Source organism: Haliaeetus leucocephalus, unplaced genomic scaffold (genome assembly GCF_000737465.1).
Source record: "Haliaeetus leucocephalus isolate CR32 unplaced genomic scaffold, Haliaeetus_leucocephalus-4.0 Scaffold450, whole genome shotgun sequence".
NCBI lineage: Eukaryota > Metazoa > Chordata > Aves > Accipitriformes > Accipitridae > Haliaeetus > Haliaeetus leucocephalus.
In genome coordinates this window covers 7,468,454-7,487,611 of record NW_010972886.1, presented here as the reverse complement: position 1 = coordinate 7,487,611, position 19,158 = coordinate 7,468,454, and the positions used below count along the sequence as shown (strand labels likewise).

The 19,158-nt window shown below is 41.3% G+C and overlaps 1 protein-coding gene across 1 annotated transcript in view; it reads right to left on the bottom strand.

The window, feature by feature from the left end:
* The window catches only part of THEMIS (thymocyte selection associated), a 79,209-nt gene that overhangs the window by 8,941 nt on the left and 51,110 nt on the right, over positions 1-19,158 (bottom strand). The gene's annotated exons all lie outside the window — the stretch shown is intronic.

Genomic DNA, 19,158 nt, shown 5'->3' with positions numbered 1-19,158 from the left:
TGAAATTACATAGAAGAGCACATTGACTTTACATGTAAATTGTTACTCCAAACTGGATGCTTTCAGAGGTATGACACTTAAAAGCAACGTTCTTTGTGTTACTTCTGTGAATTTCAACCACAAACCTTCTGTTTGTCAAAGTCATCAATCACATTTACCATAATGTTTGTCTTTGAGTCACAAAATAACATGACCAGAATGCACTTTAGATGAAGAAATTACCTTTAAAATATATCTCTAGTCTTTCTTTTCTTTTTTGGGGGGTATATGGAGTCATGCAAACAGAAGGAGGGAGATTTATGTATTCCTTTTGGTTCATAAAGATTTCTGATTAACTTTTTTCTTGTATCAATCTTTCATTTAATGAGTTACATTAATGTAATATTACATCACAAATTCATATAAAGTCTGACATTTCAATTACATTTATCCAATAGCATTTATAGCATAGAGAGTATAGTTAGATAATATGAACAGACAATGATGGAGTAATTAATTATAGTGTTATTACATTGCAGAAAGTAAGTTATATGGCTGCAATACTTGCACTGCTTGAATTTCAGGTTTGATACATACATTTCTATAATTCTACTTGGGTTTTTGTTGGTTTTTTTTTAATTTTGAGATATTTATGTCATAAATGCTTTCAGTTGAATACATGTTTTTCATCTGTGTAAATAAGAGTCAATTAAAAGTGTCAAAAAGTATATCTTCAGTGAAGCTACACAGTAGCTGCAGTGGAGGTGCAGTACAATTGCAATCATTATGCCAGAAAGTATGTATTTTAAAAAATAATCAGTATAGAATTTCCATTCAACATTAAAGGTAGACTTTATCCTCAGCAATGACAAAGCTCATCCTATTCAGAAAGAGAAGGTTGTGTTGGTAAAACTAATGGTAGCTACATGGTAACACAGTATATAATGTCTGATTGTTTCAAAATCAACCCACAATTTGTGAAAGCACAACATGAGCCCACATTTTATGACAATCTGCCCCCTTTTAAAAAAGGTATCAGCTAGCAACAAGAAAGTCACTGGTAATTGAAATAGAAAATTTGAGAGAGTATATTAAGAAGAACAGATGAAGATGAAATCTGTAAAATGTATGGACAACTTTCCTCAGTGGCGGGTCATGAGGCAACATAAGTGGAAGACCCTCATTTTTCTGTTAAAGGAATCTACGGTGGTTTTTCTAAAAATAAACACTGAACATTTTCTAAAATAAACACTGCAAGTTCGATATGCAGAGGTTGACTGAGTTACAGTATTCAGTGCATGTTTGTGCAGTACAGGCTGTACAATGCTGCGTAGTGCTCTTCTTGATTGCAAAGGAGCCTCTGAGGTCAACCAAAGCTTTAAGCAGTGATGTAATTCACAAAAACCTCAAGGATTTGTACAAAAAGAAATATTTTGAGATTGAGATTGACAAATATTTTGCAAAGAGGACAGAAATGTCAGAAGAAGTTCTTCACAGCAGAAAATTAACCCAATGGAAAAGGCACTGTTCAAACTAGGACGATGCTTGGCTAGTGTGTTGTGGAATAGCTTCAGTGAGGTTACGGGACCTTTGCCTTTCTTTTTCCAGCACAGCATGGCCTTTCTTTCATCTCCAGTTCTTTTAATGATCATCTGCAACTAAACATGTCTGTATGCACCACCTGTTTGTTGCCAGTCTGGCCTGGTAATATGAATACACTTTACAGGTAATTAGTGAGAAATGTCCGCCTTCTGTTCAGGGAAGATACATGCTTAAATAACCATTTTTCAAAGTTGTCACTAAACTTGTGCTATCCTCAGTATCAGTCATACCAGTTATCACGAATGAGAGGTCTTGGGAAGGGCAGGGAACCATTATTATTTATAGGCAGATTCTTCCTGTATTCAAGTTATTTGGCATACTTAGCACACAGAAAGCTTTCACTTAAAAGTCAGCTTTCAGGTAAGAAGGGAACCTTAATTTGAATAGTAGACATAAAAAAAATTTATTATTATTTTTTAAGTCATTAATTCTCTTATTTTCTAGTCAGCTCCTTATTTAATAGATTAATCATAGCAATTAATATAATGAATGAGTAAATTGAGATTATTTACTTTGCATTGCCTTAACTAACTAAAAACAAGCCTTGATATCAAAACAGAAACATCCCCTCGTTAAGAATAACGTAGCTGGAATTTGTGCTAATCTTATCAGTCATCAACGAAACCACACACTGGGATACAATGGTTACCTTGGGCATCTTGCAAACAAATTAAAACATGCAGAACTCAAACATTTAAAAACAAACAGGATTACAGAAATTGAACTGTCACTTCACTGTATGCTGAAATCTGATACTGTTTTAACATTCTTATTAGCACTATAGATAACAATTATACCAACAGAGATAAGATGTTTTTTAAACTATACAAGAATGAAGGCTTTTAAATACTAGGAAGCCTTACTAGCACAGGGTTTCCATCTATGTGGAGTCATTGTTCCACTAATTTAAAGAAGTCAGGATATCAGCCATGGTTTCCAGTACTGTTACTGCCAGAAGAAACACTAATTCAGTTAAAAACTCATGATCTGAACTACAGTCATTTATTATAACAGACTACTCATGAGGAAACCCCCAACCTCAGCATTTGGAAAAATCCGACCAACAGCTACAGGTGCGTGAACTAAAAATTTTGCCCCAATTGATAAGCATTGCCCAATACATCTCTAGGTTCACTCATTGTTCAGAAACAAATCAGAAGACAAAGCACAAAGTCATAAAGGTAAGTGCTCTGGGTTTGTGTGGCAAGGTTTTGGCAGCGGGGGGGGGTTTACAGGGGTGGCTTCTGTGAGAAGCTGCTAGAAGCTACCCCTATGTCCAACAGATCCAATACCAGCTGGCTCTAAGATGGACCCACCGCTGGCCAAGGCTGAGCCCATCAGCAATGGTGGTAGTGCCTCTGGGATAACATAGGTAAGAAGAGGGAAAAAACCCTGTGCAACAGCAGCGGGAGAGAGGAGTGAGAACACGTAAGAGAAACAATCCTGCAGACCCCCAGGTCAGTGAAAGGAGGGGGAGGAGATGCTCCAGGCACAGGAGCAGAGATTCCCCTGCAGCCCGTGGGGAAGACCACGGTGAGGCAGGCTGTCCCCCTGCAGCCCATGGAGGTTCACGGTGGAGCAGATATCCACCTGCAGCCTGTGGAGGACCCCACGCCGGAGCAGGTGGATGCCAAAGGAGGGTGTGACACCGTGAGAACCCTGTGCTGGAGCAGGATCCTGGCAGGGCCTGCGGCCCTGTGGAGAGAGGAGCCCACACTGGAGCAGGTTTTCTGGCAGAACTTGTGACCCCGTGGGGGACCTACGCTGGAGCAGTGTGCTCCTGAAGGACTGCAGCCTGTGGAAGGGACCCACACTGGACCAGTTTGTGAAGAACTGCAGCCTGTGGGAAGGACTCACATTGGAGAAGTTTGTGGACGACTGTCTCCCGCAGGAGGGACCCCACGGTGGAGCAGGGGACAAGTGAGTTGCCCTCCCCCTGAGGAGGCAGGAGCGGCAGAGACAAGGTGTGCTGAACTGACCACAACCTCCATTCCCCGTCCCCCTGTGCCACCCGGGGGAGGAGGTGGAGAGAACCAGGAGTGGAGTTGAGGCGGGAAGGAGGGAGGGGTTGGGGGAAGGCGTTTTTAACATTTGGTTTTATTTCTCATTACCCTACTCTTGATTGGTAGTAAATTAATTTCCCCACGTTGAGTCCATTTTGCCTGTGACGGTAATTGGTTGAGTGATCTCTCCCTGTCCTTATCGCAACCCACGAGCCCTTTGTTATATTTTCTCTCCCCTGTCCAGCTGAGGGGGAGGAGTGATAGAACGGCTTTGGCAGGCACCTGGCATCCAGCCAGGGTCAACCCATCACAGTAAGGTAGCCTAAGTTTGCACAGTTCCTCTCAGGAAATAGGAGGTGTTATATTAAAAAGGATACAAAAAAGTGTGAGAGTTAAGGTGAGAGATGCATCACTTTAGTAAGAACAAAAGTTTCAGCGTTCTGCAGGAGTTGTGAGTGCAGAGTTTATCAAAGATGCAGAAACTGAAAACACTGCAGTAGCAAACTGAGTTTCAAAGTGAACGGTTTCAATTAATTTCCTTTGATTACCTGAAGAGCTTAATGAACTGCATTTGTGTGCATGTGTGCCTGAGCTCTCTTCCACAAGCAAGGCTTCGCTCTGCTTGTCCACTGTAGAAGCATTGAAATCTGACAGCAGTTCTTTTTCTTACCAATTGCACTGCACAAATCATAACGCTTTGCCTATCTACAGCCCCAGCTGTACAAAACCTGCTCCCAAAATGCTGATTTCCCCTGCAATTTAAGTGTATGCTAGCATCCCCTTCTCACAAATCCAAGGTTTGTTCACCTCTGACTTAAAAAATTCTGGCTATTAACAGTTGTATCCCTGTGAATATTTCTTTCATTACTGCAGCTAATTGCTTTTTTAACTCATTTACATTTCTGTTATCAACGTCATGTGGCAATGAGTTCTAGAGTTTACTTCTGCATTGTGTAAAATTTCCTTGGGGTTGTTTTTTTTTTACTGTCCTACCTCATAATTTCATGCTGCTGCTGTAATCCCTCTCTATTCATTTTCTCCCTGCATTCAGGATTTTATTCTTTTTCCTGAGTCATCTTTTCTTCAGGCTGAGGAGTTTCTGGTCTATTTAATCTTTCGTCTTACAGGAGCCAAATCGTAATCCATGATGCACCAAGCTCCTGAAATTCCTGCTTCTTTGCAAGACAGAACCCAAAACTACTGAAGGCAGTCCATATACCACATGTACTCCAGACAGCAGTATTTGATCACAACTACTCAGTAAGCCAAGAAAATAGCACAGGAGTTCTTAAAATTAAAAAACCCACACAACTTTGCAGGTGCCCAGCAAAACCAGTGCAATCTCAGATAGAATAGCAGAAAGAGAAGCTCTTAAAGCAAGTAAGAAAAAATAGGGTGTTAAATCTGTTTACAAAAAAAGAAAATAATACATATGTTCGTAATACACATAATTTTTTCTCAATATTGTGTTTCCTCTTTTTTTTTTTAAAGGAAAGAAAGCCTCAACAGCATCTAGAATAGTCAGAGTAAAGAAGAAGAAACAACATTTGTTTAAAGTACAGAAAAAGGTGGGAGTAAATATGAAACCAACAGCTGTCATAGTCTCTGAAAATGCTGTGAGAGGTGTAGTGGCATAAACCAATCTGACAAAACTATGCTTTTCCAGAGAGCTGTTACATGATTACAAATGACTCTAGTGAAGAGGAGTACTCATTTGTCGGAGCAATCAGTGCTGGACATGGCACTACACCTTTGGAGTACATTTATTATGAGTCACCCATGCTAGTAGATACAGATCATAAACCTTTTACTGCAATCTTTAAAGACAGCTTGGAGTGGCACTCTTTGCTGCCTTCAGAAACTCAAGCCAAAGCTGTAGATATATATCTTTGCTTTGGCATATACTGCACAGGTATACTGTAAAATGCTTAATTGCTGCATGCACCTTTCCACCAGAAAAAATCAGTATATGTAGAATGAAAGTGTGATGAATGATTTTGCAGTCCAAACACATTTCACTGTTTCCAGACAAAAAAGACAATTTATCCCCACAAGCTACAAATGAAGATTCTGTAAGAGAGTCGAACAGCACTGTATTCATGGGGAAGGCCAAACCAGGCTGAACAAAGCTTTAGCTTTTAGTATTTTGGAGAATATTTTAAGGAAATTATGAGAGACGGGTGGAGAGAGACCTATTGGTCTAAGTGAGACAGGTTTTACATAGTTGCTGATTTATAGAGAAGACTTCATGAGTTTCAGAGCAACCTACAGAATGACAACCTACCTATATAATTTTGCTCCAACATTCATTACATCTGCATAACTTTCTGCAGGGACAGTTTGGAACTGCAGTGAATCAGAGAAGAATCACAGTTTTTGATTCCCATATTGTATCAATACAGAACCAGGGTAAGTGCTATCACAGTCAGAGCCTTAGACCATCATGAAAGGCAGATCTGAATTATTTTCTTGTTTGAAAGAGCATAAGCTGGAATAACTACATTCTGGAGTAACTACATTGGTCAGATTTACACCAATGTTACTCAAAATAAAATTTCACCCACTGTATGACTAGAAGTATGAATGGGTACTTTTACCAAACAGATGGGAAACACAAATTCAACTAATGGGAATATACACATGGAAACTGCTGACACTTCTCAGGAAATTTGCATTGTTATGGCAGACAGTTAGGACTGATTTATTCCACTTGAAAGGAAACAATTACCTTTAGATTATTACTCATTTGTATCCCAAGGCAGCCTTCTTGCATGATCTATTTGCAAGCCAACTTATCTTGCACATCAAGGTAATTTTTGCAAGGGCACAGTGTACCCATAGTTAAGGATACTGATGAGGGTCTATGATTCTGTAGTAAAGAATTTTAAGAGGCTTCCCCATTGCACTGATTCCAGTACATGATATCAAGCCTTTATTTTCCACAGTCCATTGGAGTGTGGAAAAGGAGAAGAGCTAGTTAGAAGAATGCTTCTGAAAGGCCATGGGCAATAAAGAGGATCCTCATTTAGCCTCATTAACATACAGGACAGGAGCACTTTGGAGAATTATTATTTGCCTGCAGAACTCATAAGGTACTATAAACTCCAGATGAACTATTTTTGCTAAAGAAGGGGTCAAGGTTATATCATTTCAAAGACAGGAACAAAATTACATTAGTTTGTGAGTTCTTCTCTGCCTAAAAGGGACACGAAACATCTGATCAAATTAAATTTTTTTTTTGATCAGGGTTACAGCTCTTAACAGGTTTCTTCTCCCTCATTTCTGTACATGCCAACAATATCACAATTAATTTGACTTTCACTGTCAGTAGTCTGGGTTTTCCCAAGGATTAAAAAAGGTGGAGGCTATGTAATACAGTCATGATAGATTGTAGGCAGATGCCACTGTAGGTTCATTCTTAGGGTTCAAACAATGTATTTTAAAAGTGCTATTTTCCTAACAGTAGGGACAGAAGTAGTTAATCCTTGTTCAGGGCTTGAATAAGAATATTTGGATTTAAAAAACCAAAGCAGAGCACAAAGTCATGATCTGGCTATATCCACTTCTGCAAAAATAAAAGCAAATAACGTATGAAACCGAACGGTCTCGGGGAAATCGACGGCACCTGGACGGAGCGTCCCGAGTTTTGCCCGACACGCGGGTTACCTGGCAGCTTGAACAAACACGCCGCTGCCAACCTGCCTAGAAAAGAACGAGGGGCGAAGGAAACGCCAGTTCCGCAAGCACAGAGCAGGCTGCTGCCTTTTGGGGGGTCTCGGCGCGGGGGGTTCGGCCGGCGGGGTGGGCGCTGCCGGTGGGCAGGGCCGCCCGGCACCGCTAGATGGCCGCATCCCCTGCCGCATCCCCGCAGCTCCCCCCGGCCTTCCCACCCGAAACCTGGATGCAAGGGCTTCCAATTCAAGGGTAGAACAGTGGGTGAAAACTTAGCGGGCAGACTCTCATCTGACAAAGATTTCCCCTTCCGGGTCGCCCCCCCCGCCTCCGCCCCCCTTTTGAAACTACAAACACAACAAATTTCGTAGTTGTGAAAGAAAATATTCTTCATCAGATTTGATGTTTTCTTGGGGCAATGGTATGTGGTGCAATGTTAAAATCTGACAATTAAACAGGCTGAGGTGTAATAATTTGGGGGTGGGGGGTAGCAAACGGGATCCAGCCAACAGCATGACCTTTAAAGAAGGTCTGTTGTTTGTGCATGGTACATGCTTTTCAAGGAAATTTCATGAGGGCTTTAAGGAGGTAATTAAATAGTGCCACTCTTCACTGACAGTTCCCACACTTCAGATAAATTTTCTACAGCTGATTGAGACAAACTAAATTGCATTATGTTATCAATAAAAAACATGCAACGGTGTACTGCTATTACATTCTACTAAATTCTTTACTTGCTGCAGAAATGCAGAGCCCTGAGCTTTTTGTTCTTAATCCAATGACTTTCATGTACTCATTCACTGCTCACAGTACTCATTTAATCGTTTATTGTTGAATGAGATCTTTTTCTTTTCCAAAATCTGTCCCAGAATAGTATAGAGTACGTCTCAAGAGACTTTAAAATGAAGCTTCGCCCACCAAAGGGTCTTTTATGTCAATGGGTAACTAGACCTGTCAGCCTCTTTTCCTAGACATTTTTCTGCTGCTCTGTGTGTGCACAAGCAGAAGAGAACAGAAAATGCTGTTGGGCACCCTTGAGTGGCCTGGGATGAAACAATGCTGTATTAGCCAGTGCAAAATCACCAGGCTTACATCTTCAGCTATTAGTGTTACAAACCAAAAGGGTATTTTAAAATCTTTTTTACCAATAGTTCAAATGCAAAATACAGAACTGCATAATACCCTTCCAGCTCCATCTCCTCCCTCTCCTCTCCCTGCTAATACATGAAGGGGGGGGTGGGGGTGCTTGATCCCCAGAGCCTCAGAGCACAGAACAATTTTTTCATCTTTACTGTAATGTATATGATGTTAGCATTACATTTATTTTTATTTTTGCAGATATGTCTTTATTTTAAGGCCTTTTTTTCCCTGAGTGCTTAGTTTTAAACAGCACTTTCTTTATTCAACACACCGTGCGGTGAAAGGTAAGTATTCTTTTCTGCATTTTACATGCTGGCAAATTGAAATGTGCTCTTTTCCACATAGCTTGAAAAAGTGGGTAGGAACCGGTGAGGCCTCCCCCAGCTGTCACCTTTCCATACACCCTGCCTCTTCACCACCCTGCCTTCGCTGCTGGTGGCACTGCCTGCCCACGCTGCCCAGCGACTGCAGCCACACTTGTGAGCACTCAGCTACAGAAATTAGGCCTGGGCTGTCTCAGATTGGGCAATGAAAAGTAGTTAGTAGCCACCTGTGAAAATCCTGGTTTCCATGGCACTCATGGCTGAGAAGGCAACCGTGAAAGGAAGCAAGAAGAGGACTCTGTTGTTTGATGGAGACTTGGATGCCTTAACCCTGAGGCAGGCTTCTCCTGGGCTACTCACCTACTAAGCACTGAAGTTCTTGGGAGGAAAAAAAAGTACATCTGAAGATATACATTATTAAGATCTGCTTCTGTATTGCAAATACATCTCACCTCGGCAAATGGAAGTGCTTGTTTGTTCAAAGACTATGAAATGTTGCATTTTGTGAAATCACCACTTAAGTAGAAGATGTGAATTCTTCTCATTTATCTTAATGGGACATTAACTGGAAATTTAATTACATGGGAGAGCTAATTATCTGCAGGTTTGCCAAACTGCAGATGGAATCTACTCAACAGAATGAAATCTGAATGCTGAAGCCGATGTGAACGCAAGTGCAGTTTAGTGTGGGGAAAATTTGAATTGAAACCCAGTTAAAAGAAGAACTAAATTTCCTCTAACTCCTGACACAGAACCTCAAACGAGGCACCCCTCATTGCACCGTTCCCCCATCTGTCTCTCCCTCAGTGTTCAGATCTTCGCTGCCGCTAAAAAATGAAATAACAGCTACACTGGCTCAGGTCAAAATACCAAGGAAGATTAAGGATAGAGCAAGGCTATCTGCTACCTCCAAATACACTCTCAGCCTCTTCCTATTTTCAGCTCAGGGAATTTCCTGAGTGTGATGTTTGTCTGTTAGTAACCCTCAAAGGGTCTCTGTTCCAAGTATTTGTCCAGTCTCCCCTTGAACTCCTGATCCACTTCCAGCCTTGTTCTGGCTCCCCTTGGTCTAAAGGTATCCTGCCCCATTTCCTCTAATCGTGCCCCTGCGGCGGCGGCGGCGGCGGGGGGGGGGGCAAGACAAGATTTTTAAAATAAATTGTTTTCAAGTTCTTACTGCTGTCCTGCCCTTCCTAGCATGAGTCTGCAAGTCCAGCTGCAGAGCTCACACTGTGCTTCCTCTTACTGCATGACAGAAAACGCTGTGCATGGCGGAGAGCAGCCTCAGGAAAGCAGCAGTACACTGCGTTGCTAGGAATTAAATACTTCAGACCGGATTTGGATCTCAGAAACTGGGTGTAAATCTGGAGTCACTCCCTGCAGTTCAGAAGCATTATTCTGGATTTACTCAGTCATGGCTGAGTTCAGCATCAGGCTTCTTGTTTTTCAAAATCATCTGGTTTCCAGGCCACAGTGGGGAATGTAACAGCAGGAGCAAAAGGAGAAAAGGGTTATTTTATTAGTAAAATGCATTCCTATTCTAACAGGTATTTCTGCAATGTTGGGATCCCTTCAAGAATTTTGCCTTCTCACACACATACACACATATAAATATACACAGAGGTATGGCTGCATAAATATTTCAGCTTGCCCACTAGAAGCTAGTCTGTTTTCGTAGAAATAAACTATTCTGCCCCATTTTTTCACTTCCCTTTTTTTTCTTTATTCTCTGAGATAATTTTGAAGCTCTGACACTGAATATACTTGCAGCTGCATTAAACTGCGCACCGGTGGTTAGCAAACCTGGCCAAGTCACAGTGGTTTTGCTTCCTCATCAGAAAGGACGTTTGCATCCTGGAGCTTCTGCAAATTGGGACGTGCCTACCCCCTCCCCAAAAAGATTCACTCCTAATTACAAGTACTTATCAAAACTATTAAAAGGGGACTGTTTCTGTCTGTTGTCATTTTAGATTTTGAATTTCCTCAGTTCAGTGTGGGGACCAAAAAGTAAGCGGAGGGAAGGTTTTCAAGGGCATTTGCTCCCCGGTATCAAAATGAAACTGTGTAATACACGGTTCTTCTGCCTCCCGCCCCTCTCCCTGAACCTCCCTCCTTCCTGGGTGACGGAGCTGGCTGGAGCTACGGGAGGTCTGAGAGCTCTCACTGGGTTATCTCCGTGGCAAATGGCAGGCCCTGGTCACCAGCCCACTTCAGAGCCAGGCTGGAGGTTCAAACCCAGAGCTGCCTCAATACCAGGCTATGAGGATGAAAATTAAATGTTGTCCTCTGCTCATAACTGTTTTCCAGCACTTTTGTTACATCCACTCCATTTCTAGGTTCTCTCCAGAGAGTTGGGGTTGTAGGACAGACTTGGCACTCCAGCGGTTCTCAGAGCTATGCCTCTGTAGCATTTATAAAGCATTTTAAGTCCATTCAAAAAGAGAAAGGTGAGAAGAGAGGATCTGTACAAATCCCAGCCTGTTATTTCTTGGCTCAGTGTTAAAAACTAGCTTGCAGAAAAGCAACTGGAATGTCATCCTAGTAAGCAGCATGGAAAAGAGTGATGGTGGTACTTTGCTCATACACTAAGAAATTTTGAATAGCAGAAGAAGGTTCATATTCAGTCATTTTAGATTTTATTGTGGTAGTCAAGGCCTGTAACACACATGTGCATATTAATGCATAATGGGTTAGTTCATAGGACACAGATGGATCTGCCATACCATAGGCTTCTTCTAACACAGCACCACTGTGCTTTGCCTCCTATATCTTCTTCCCCATGGTTACATGGCAATTATGTGTTTTCTTCCCTTGCGGTGACTGTGATGGTATCCTTGATACTCATTTCTGTTGCTCCTAAAGGAACTATACTGGAGACAGTAGCTACTAATTTTCAATGTATTCTGTTTATTTAGGATACTATTAAAAAGATTAGCATAAAAATGTACCCACTATCTGTATTGCAGAACTATGGCTTAAGTTATAGCTAAAGTAAAATACAGGTAAACTTAAATTCTCCCAGTATTGCCTCTTAAAATTATACTGGCTTTCACACTGAAACTGGAGCTAAATCAGATGAGAAAGGATTAAACACTACCTAAATCTAAAATTGTTTCATAACTACAAAACACATAAAACAATGGAAAAACTGTATATGGGAGAGAAGAAAGAGGAAGGCAGTTAAGAAACAGAAGTTTTTTCTTTTACACAATTCTTCAAAGTTATTTCAACTGGGAAATAAATCACATATTATTTTTGTGAATGTGAACGCTCTTGTGTACACCAAACGCACATACTATTTCATGTTTGGAATTGAACATTTCAGAAAGAAAGCAGAAAACAGACCTCCAAACTGTTCACAATCTCCTCGTCCCTCCATCCCTTGCAAATGCTACATATTTGTATTTTATGATGGTAAACAGCACGCCTAAGAAGGAAACAACATGGAGTCTTGTCAGATACGCCACACTCCCTCCCCCAGCTCATGGTGAAAAGCGAAGGCTGTGTTCTCTGCGAGGGACTGCCAACACAGAACCTCAGAGCGAACAAGGTCTCTTCAGCAGGTCTGTGAGGACACAGGCCAGCAGCTCAGGTGGACTGGCTAAAGCGGCGTGGTGAGTTGTCATTTTTTAGCCTGTTACTCCAAGCCATTGTATTATTGTTCTTGAAGAGGAGCAGGAACCTATGGTTTAAGCTCTTAGGGGAGCTATCAGAACTGGGGTGTGGAAGCATCCAATCATGAATGTTGGGCAATGCCAGCTTGGGCCTTCATGGCTACTGCTGAACTTCAAACTCCCTCTGCAGGAATTTGGATGGGATCAGTAACAGCACAGTCCTTTGCGAGCAGGTAACAAACCCTATGAGGAGTTTTGAGCTGTAGCCAGTCTTCAGCCTGGTTCACTTGATTTTCCTAGACTGCCTGGCTCAACATAGCATGGCCAGTGGCGAGACATGAGACGGTACGTACCACTGACTGGTCAGCTGAAACAGGTCAGCTCCTACAGACCACCAAGGCAGTTAAGACAAACTTGAAGGTATAAGCAATTTGTCTTTATTGCTCTGATCTTTTGGATGTATCATACAGGGCAGGCAAGTACTTCCAGTTGATACAAAAGGCTTGGATGAATCACATGGTGAATGTAAGTTTTGTATTTGATGACCTTGTTAATGTTCTCACACAGTCCTTAGGGAATATCATTCTCAGTCCCTGGGGCAATCTCTTGCTTATGTTCTCAGTGCATGACATTATCAGGATCCACCTTGTCACCTGGTGAGCTCCCCTGGCACTGGTGATGAAGCTGACAATACTGTGTTCAAATGAAACAGATTTTAGCAAACTGGTTGCCGCTGCCTGTTTTACATGCGCAGTCATGTTCCCAGTCACCTGTCTTGAGTAGACAGTTTATTTGTAGTCCACCTACAAGTGACAATGTTCTTATCACAGTTATGGTAGATTGGATGTGAACAGTCCATTAAGTAAATATTGATGCTTTGCAAGTATAATTAAGAGAATCATGCTTTTACAGGAGCCAACACCTGTGGGTTTTTTTGTCAGACACAGAAAGGTCTGTGATAAAATCTTTTAAGGTATTTAAGTATTTAGGTAATTTTTAGACCTTTAAGGCAGATTTTATGCTCAGTCAGACAGCATGCTTGACAAATAGGTCTCTTTTGACTGCTTGTCCCTTTCTGATATGGGACAATTTCTTCATTATAGAATGATACTTCAGCTATAATAATGGTTGGCTTGCTTGCTTAAAAATAGGAGAATAGGGATTTCATTAATCTCACTGAAAGTGTTTTCTCACATCTGTTCATTGGCTGTAGTAGCTCAAAAGGAGAGCACGAAATTTCAGCCATGTTAAGTATGCATTTCTCTTAAAAACTAATGATACCCCGATAAAACCTCAGTTGTTAGTTCCGCCATTCTGCAGATGACACTAATGATTATGCAGCCCTGAAAGTGTGCTTCTCCCCAGTTCACATTCATTTGTGTTCAGACTATGTCCAACTTAATGAAATATTGTCTGAACTTTTCATATAGTCTTAATGTACTAAACCAGGCCTTTTAAACCACTTATTTAATATTTCCCTGGAACAACCTATGTGCAGAAGACATTGTAAATGATAAGTATCTGCATTTCCTAACCCAAAAAATGAAATAAATAATTTCCATACTACATTTACAAAGCCTAAGAAGACATCCACACTGCTGGGTTTTTAAGCACCGATGCAGCTGACCAATGTATTACACAGCTGTTGGCATGGATAGTCCTGCTGTGTCCCGTGTCTAGGCACAGACACAGCTGTTAAATTCTGAGCTGTCAGTACAACCACATACATCTTCAGAGGGCTTTGCCACAATGACCACAGATATACACCAGATAGAAGATCCTCTGAGGAAATAAATAATTGCTTGGTTGACAAGGCTTCAAACTATTGACAAGAAGGTGCTTTTCAGCTAGCTCTGAGGACAAAGAGCTGTGTAACTCTCATGAGTTTGATCACATAGGAGTGCTTTGGTTTCCTCAGTCCACTGAATTAGCTTGGGAATTTAGAAGAGGTTTTATTTCTGCAGCCTAAAATTTTATCTCATTTAGTCTTTGAACCAAGCTTAACTGTTCATTCGCTTTTCAGTGCAGCAGGCAACTTTTAAAATTATAATGCTGTCTTCTCCTCAGGCTTCATGCTCAACATTCAGATGGTCAGTTGTTGGTTTTTTTTTTTCTGGTGTGAATATTTTCTTCTCAGGAGGTGGAAGTTGAGATGACCCCAAGCAAGCTCACAGAAGGTTTTAAAAGAGTTTATTATGACATCAAGCTTGTGCCAGTCTTGAGAGGTAATATTTGTAGTCCTATTATCTGCAAAAGAAAGACAACTTTCTCACTCTTACTAACAGCAAGTAGTTCAAACATGGAGACTAGACCTCCTCTCAACAGTACGTGTCACACCTCAGATTATTAGTAGAGCTTTCATGCTGCATATTGCAGAGGAGCTTGTAAGCAGCGTTGCAGGCTGGTCTCCCAGATCTACTAACTCAGCTCTCATGCTTTGGCTCCAGAAGCAAAAAAGAGACTGTATCTAATCAAACTGGCAGCATTGGCAGCAGCAGAACTTATTTTTTCTCAGCTGAAATGACTGCTGATCTCCAACATCCCCTCATTTCCTTTGTCTGGTTTGCAAAATGGTGGCAGGCAGGAGAGGAGGAGGCTCTGCTCTTGGCTGAAGTGGCAGGAGTTAGTCGTTGCTGCTTTGGGAAACCGCCCAGCGCAGCCAGCCAGAAACACAGGGCTTGGAGAAGAAAGGCTCACGACAGTCAGCTGTGAGAAGACATTCCTCTCTCCAGAGCTGTTCTCTTCCGTGTCTTTTACCAAAACCACAGATTGTAGAAGTACAGTGCTGTAGAGGGGCACAGCATCAAGCAGATGCAAAAATGTTCCAGGCCTGGAGAGGTTGGGCTGTCTCCCAGCCATGCCTTCGGCCAGCTACCATGAGCAGATGAGGAGCGGTGTAGATCGTGCAAACAAAGAGGCATATGGCAGAAGTCGTCTAAGCTGAAGCAAAATAGCAAACCTGAAATGACCCTGGCCAAGTCGCAGAAAGATGAGGTGGCTGGTGCTTGTTTCAAGCTGGTTGAAAAACAGCTTGCTGAGAGTTTAATGAAAGTAACACAAATTCTCAGAAACATTTGGCTGGTTTTGGCTAATGTCTTCTTGACCCAGTGTGGCGGTCCCCCCCCCCCCCCCCCCGACAGGAAACGAAACTTCTCCAGGCAGGGAGGAGAGGGAAAAAACCCAAACCCTAAAGGCCGCAGGTTGAAAATTGAACTGACCAATCGAGACGTGCCAGGTACACTGAACTGACCTTTTGGCCAATAGAGATTAAAATGACCACAGATCAGATTCGACAAGGGTATAAATGGGGTCCCGCTGGAGGCCATTTTGGGAAAATCAGTCCTCCTTGGAGCAGCGGGTCTGCAGCTGGGGACTCCCCCTTGGGTTGGGACGCCACCCGAGGTAACTCCTGCAGGTTGAGAGCCCTCATCTTTTAGGTGAGTGATGAGCACATTTTGAGCCATCATTTTAAAACTTAAGAATTCTTAAGTTGGCTGTGTAGTACTAATTCCCCTTACATCATTGAGCCTGTGGTTTACAAATGTTACTGGAGTTCTAACTAACTTTTTACTGAAGAATAAATCTGAGCTTTAACACCTGTTGGATTTGATTGTGCATGCCTCCGTAACACCCAGTGAGAAAGAGATTAATGCAAGAAAAATAGCTAATCAGCTGGTGTAAATTAGTTTATTAAGATCAATGTGCATCCTTGTGTGATTACAGCTATGCACATGTGTAAATGTTCACAGGAGCAGAGCCTTACAGACCTTGACCCTGCCAATGTGTTCACATATACTTAAGTTTACTATGGTAAACAATCCCATGTGGCAAATGGAAAATCTCACCGTGGTATTGTACAAGCCTAACAGTTGGCAAGATCAGGACCTTGGACTCAATGTTTTTTACAACAAAGCGCATTTTTGGCACTAAGGAAATTATAGAATGTAGCCAAATAATCTATCAGATACACAAATCCTGTGTGTTTTAAATGGAAAAGTACTCAGGGAAGGAACTATATTTTTCCACAGATGAGGTGGAAACATATTAACATATTGTGGGTGCTACCAAAATTCAAATAATAAATAGAGAAAATAACTTGGCATCATTTCTTTATTTGCTGCTTTATGGCTTCATGAGAAACCTAATAAGAATAAAAGAAGAAAGTACAGCTTGTTATCATGAATTCTGTGGTTTAATAGTCTTTTATTTACTTAGGTATAGAAAACTTCAAAGCTAACAAACCCATCTATGTTTTCTGGGTGCCTGGTGACATTGGAAAGCTTATATAAATAATGCAGATCTCAGGTTAGCCTCACCCTCCAATGCTTACTTCAGCTTGTTGGATAACTAATGAGATCAACAGCAGGCAACACTGCATGTGACAATGGCTCTCGGGAGAAAATTCTCTAATCTACCTGGAGTTGGACTAAAATATCTCATTAATTTCACATGGATCCTCAGAGAGCATCTGTGAGGTACCAACAGTCTGTGGATGACACAACCCTGCTTGCCAGCAGAAGCCTTCCCCTCAGCACTACTCATTTCCTAAGACATACAGTCTCAAATTCTGCGTTCTTGACTGAAATCATGGAAACAAAATGCTGTGAATTAAAAAGTTGCATCATAGGTGACCTGAGGATACCCCTGGTGCCTCCTTCCAAGCCAGAATTTATCGGGTCAGCAACTTCTGACTCCTCCGAGCCTATTTGCCTACCTCTATAATCATATTAGCAACAGGGGAACATACCCCTCTGTGACAGTAACTGGCTCCCTTTTGAGGCCCCATTTTACATTGGCATAGCAAAAAGAGGCTTCAATGTAAGTGAGAGCTAGACCCAGGGAGGAGTAAGAAGCCACACTTGTAGTGTAGAGCTCTTTGAAGCCAGTGAGTTTTGCCATGCTCTGGTTTTAGCAAACCTTTGCAGGACGTGGTCTGTGTGGTTTTGTGACACAAAAGTTTCATTTTAAGTTTGAGGGGGTTGGGTGAAAGAAGACATTTGGGAAGAAATTGGGTGAAAGATTTATGCGTATTTTTGAAAGCTTCAGGAAGTCTTCACTGAACTGCCTGGTTCCTAAGCCAAAGTAGGATTTCACTGGAATTTTCCAGTAAAATTTCTAAGAGCTTGAATTTTTCCTTTTTTTTTTTTTTTCCCCAGAAAAAATGATTTGCAACATTCATATAGTTGGAGGAAGAAAGCAGAGGCTATAAAATAGTCTGCTGATAAAAGCAGTATTACTGATAGAAATTTCTATCATCACATTTCTCTTACAAACTTAAGAATATTCTTTGTAGCAATTTCATAGTGTAACTATCTAAAACTTCTATATTAAGCCCTGGATTCAAGCAGGTATTCATTTTTTGTGACTCTACAGGTACAATTGGTACATTGCTCCTGGCAGACTGGCAAGATAGCACACAGGAATTATCTCATTTAACTGTAGATCAATGCCATGACTGCAACTATAAAATTGTAGGCAAATTGTACAGTAACTACAAGGTTATTATCAATCACTTTTAGCTCTGCAGTGGCGCAGGAAAGAGGACAGATACCATAATAGGCTCTCTGCTGAGTACATGTCATTAATATACTCTCTTTTCTTCCAGAGTCTTGCACATCTCTTGCTCCTGATGGCTACTTTTGTCTTGCTAGTAACAAAAGTACGGAAATTAATCCAGGTTCAAGTAAATACATCAGGATCAGTGATGCTTTGCTTTTTATAGATGAAAAGGTTTATTTAGTTATTTATTATTTGTTAGAAACTTATCACATGGGCTTTTAATAAAATCAATCAGTATCTTTCAGCTTTCACTTGGTAATTATTAGGTCACAGCCCCAAGTGGAAGACAAAGCAAAACCAAAGGTCTGTAGTGGCTTTCCAGTGTAGGCAGGTGTTACTTTACTGAACATGGTAGCATTACAGAGGCATAAAATCAAGAGGCTGGTCAAGCCCCAATACTGTTCCTCAACAACTGATCAGATTTTAACAGGTAATGCATAGAGGCAGGAATGGAGCCACACAACTTTTTCGCTGCTGCTCATTATCAATGGCTGTAAAGTCATTTAAAGATTTAAAGCAGTAGTACAGAAGAGTAGACTTTACCCTTTGTTAAAATAATCTTTTTTGCCCATCTCAAATATTTCCTTTTAAAATTACCCTTTCAAAAACATTTATTTCAGTCCTTACCAAAATCCTTCATTTCAGGTAGTCATCTGACTTCAGCATTCTCATGGCCATGGTGGAATTTCATGTTCTGGGCCAGGGAAACAGTTGTAACAGACATTGTCACAAAAGGGTCTCGAGGATTTTACTCCAGAGAACTGAGTATAGTAGTCACTTGCATCAGGATTTCTTCTTACCTGCCTATATTTCATCTTTCCACCAAAAAGAGAGGAAGAGGAGGGGCTTCCAGGAGAGCAAGGTGGCAAATTTATTCCTGCTATCAGTACAAAAGTGGGTGTCATTCAAGAAGGGGCGGTCTGGTGATGATCTCCAACTACTGTGGAATACTTTTGCAAAAATAATACCTAATAGTATTTCACAAGGCTATTCTAACACAGAACTTCTCACTAGGCTTTGATGTAGATGTATAGGGACATATTACATCCTCGTGACAAGTGCATCCTTCCAAGGACAGCATTAATTCAACCTGAACAACAAACTGTTGACTTAAAAGCTACTACAGTTGTTGTGAATGCAGCTTGTAGGCTGGTGGTTTGACAAAATTTGTGTCTGGGATCTCAGTCTACTTTTCTCCCCCAAAACTGCAGAGAAAAATTCCTGTCCAGAAATTTAGTTCAGGACAAAACAGGTCTGCTAGCCAAG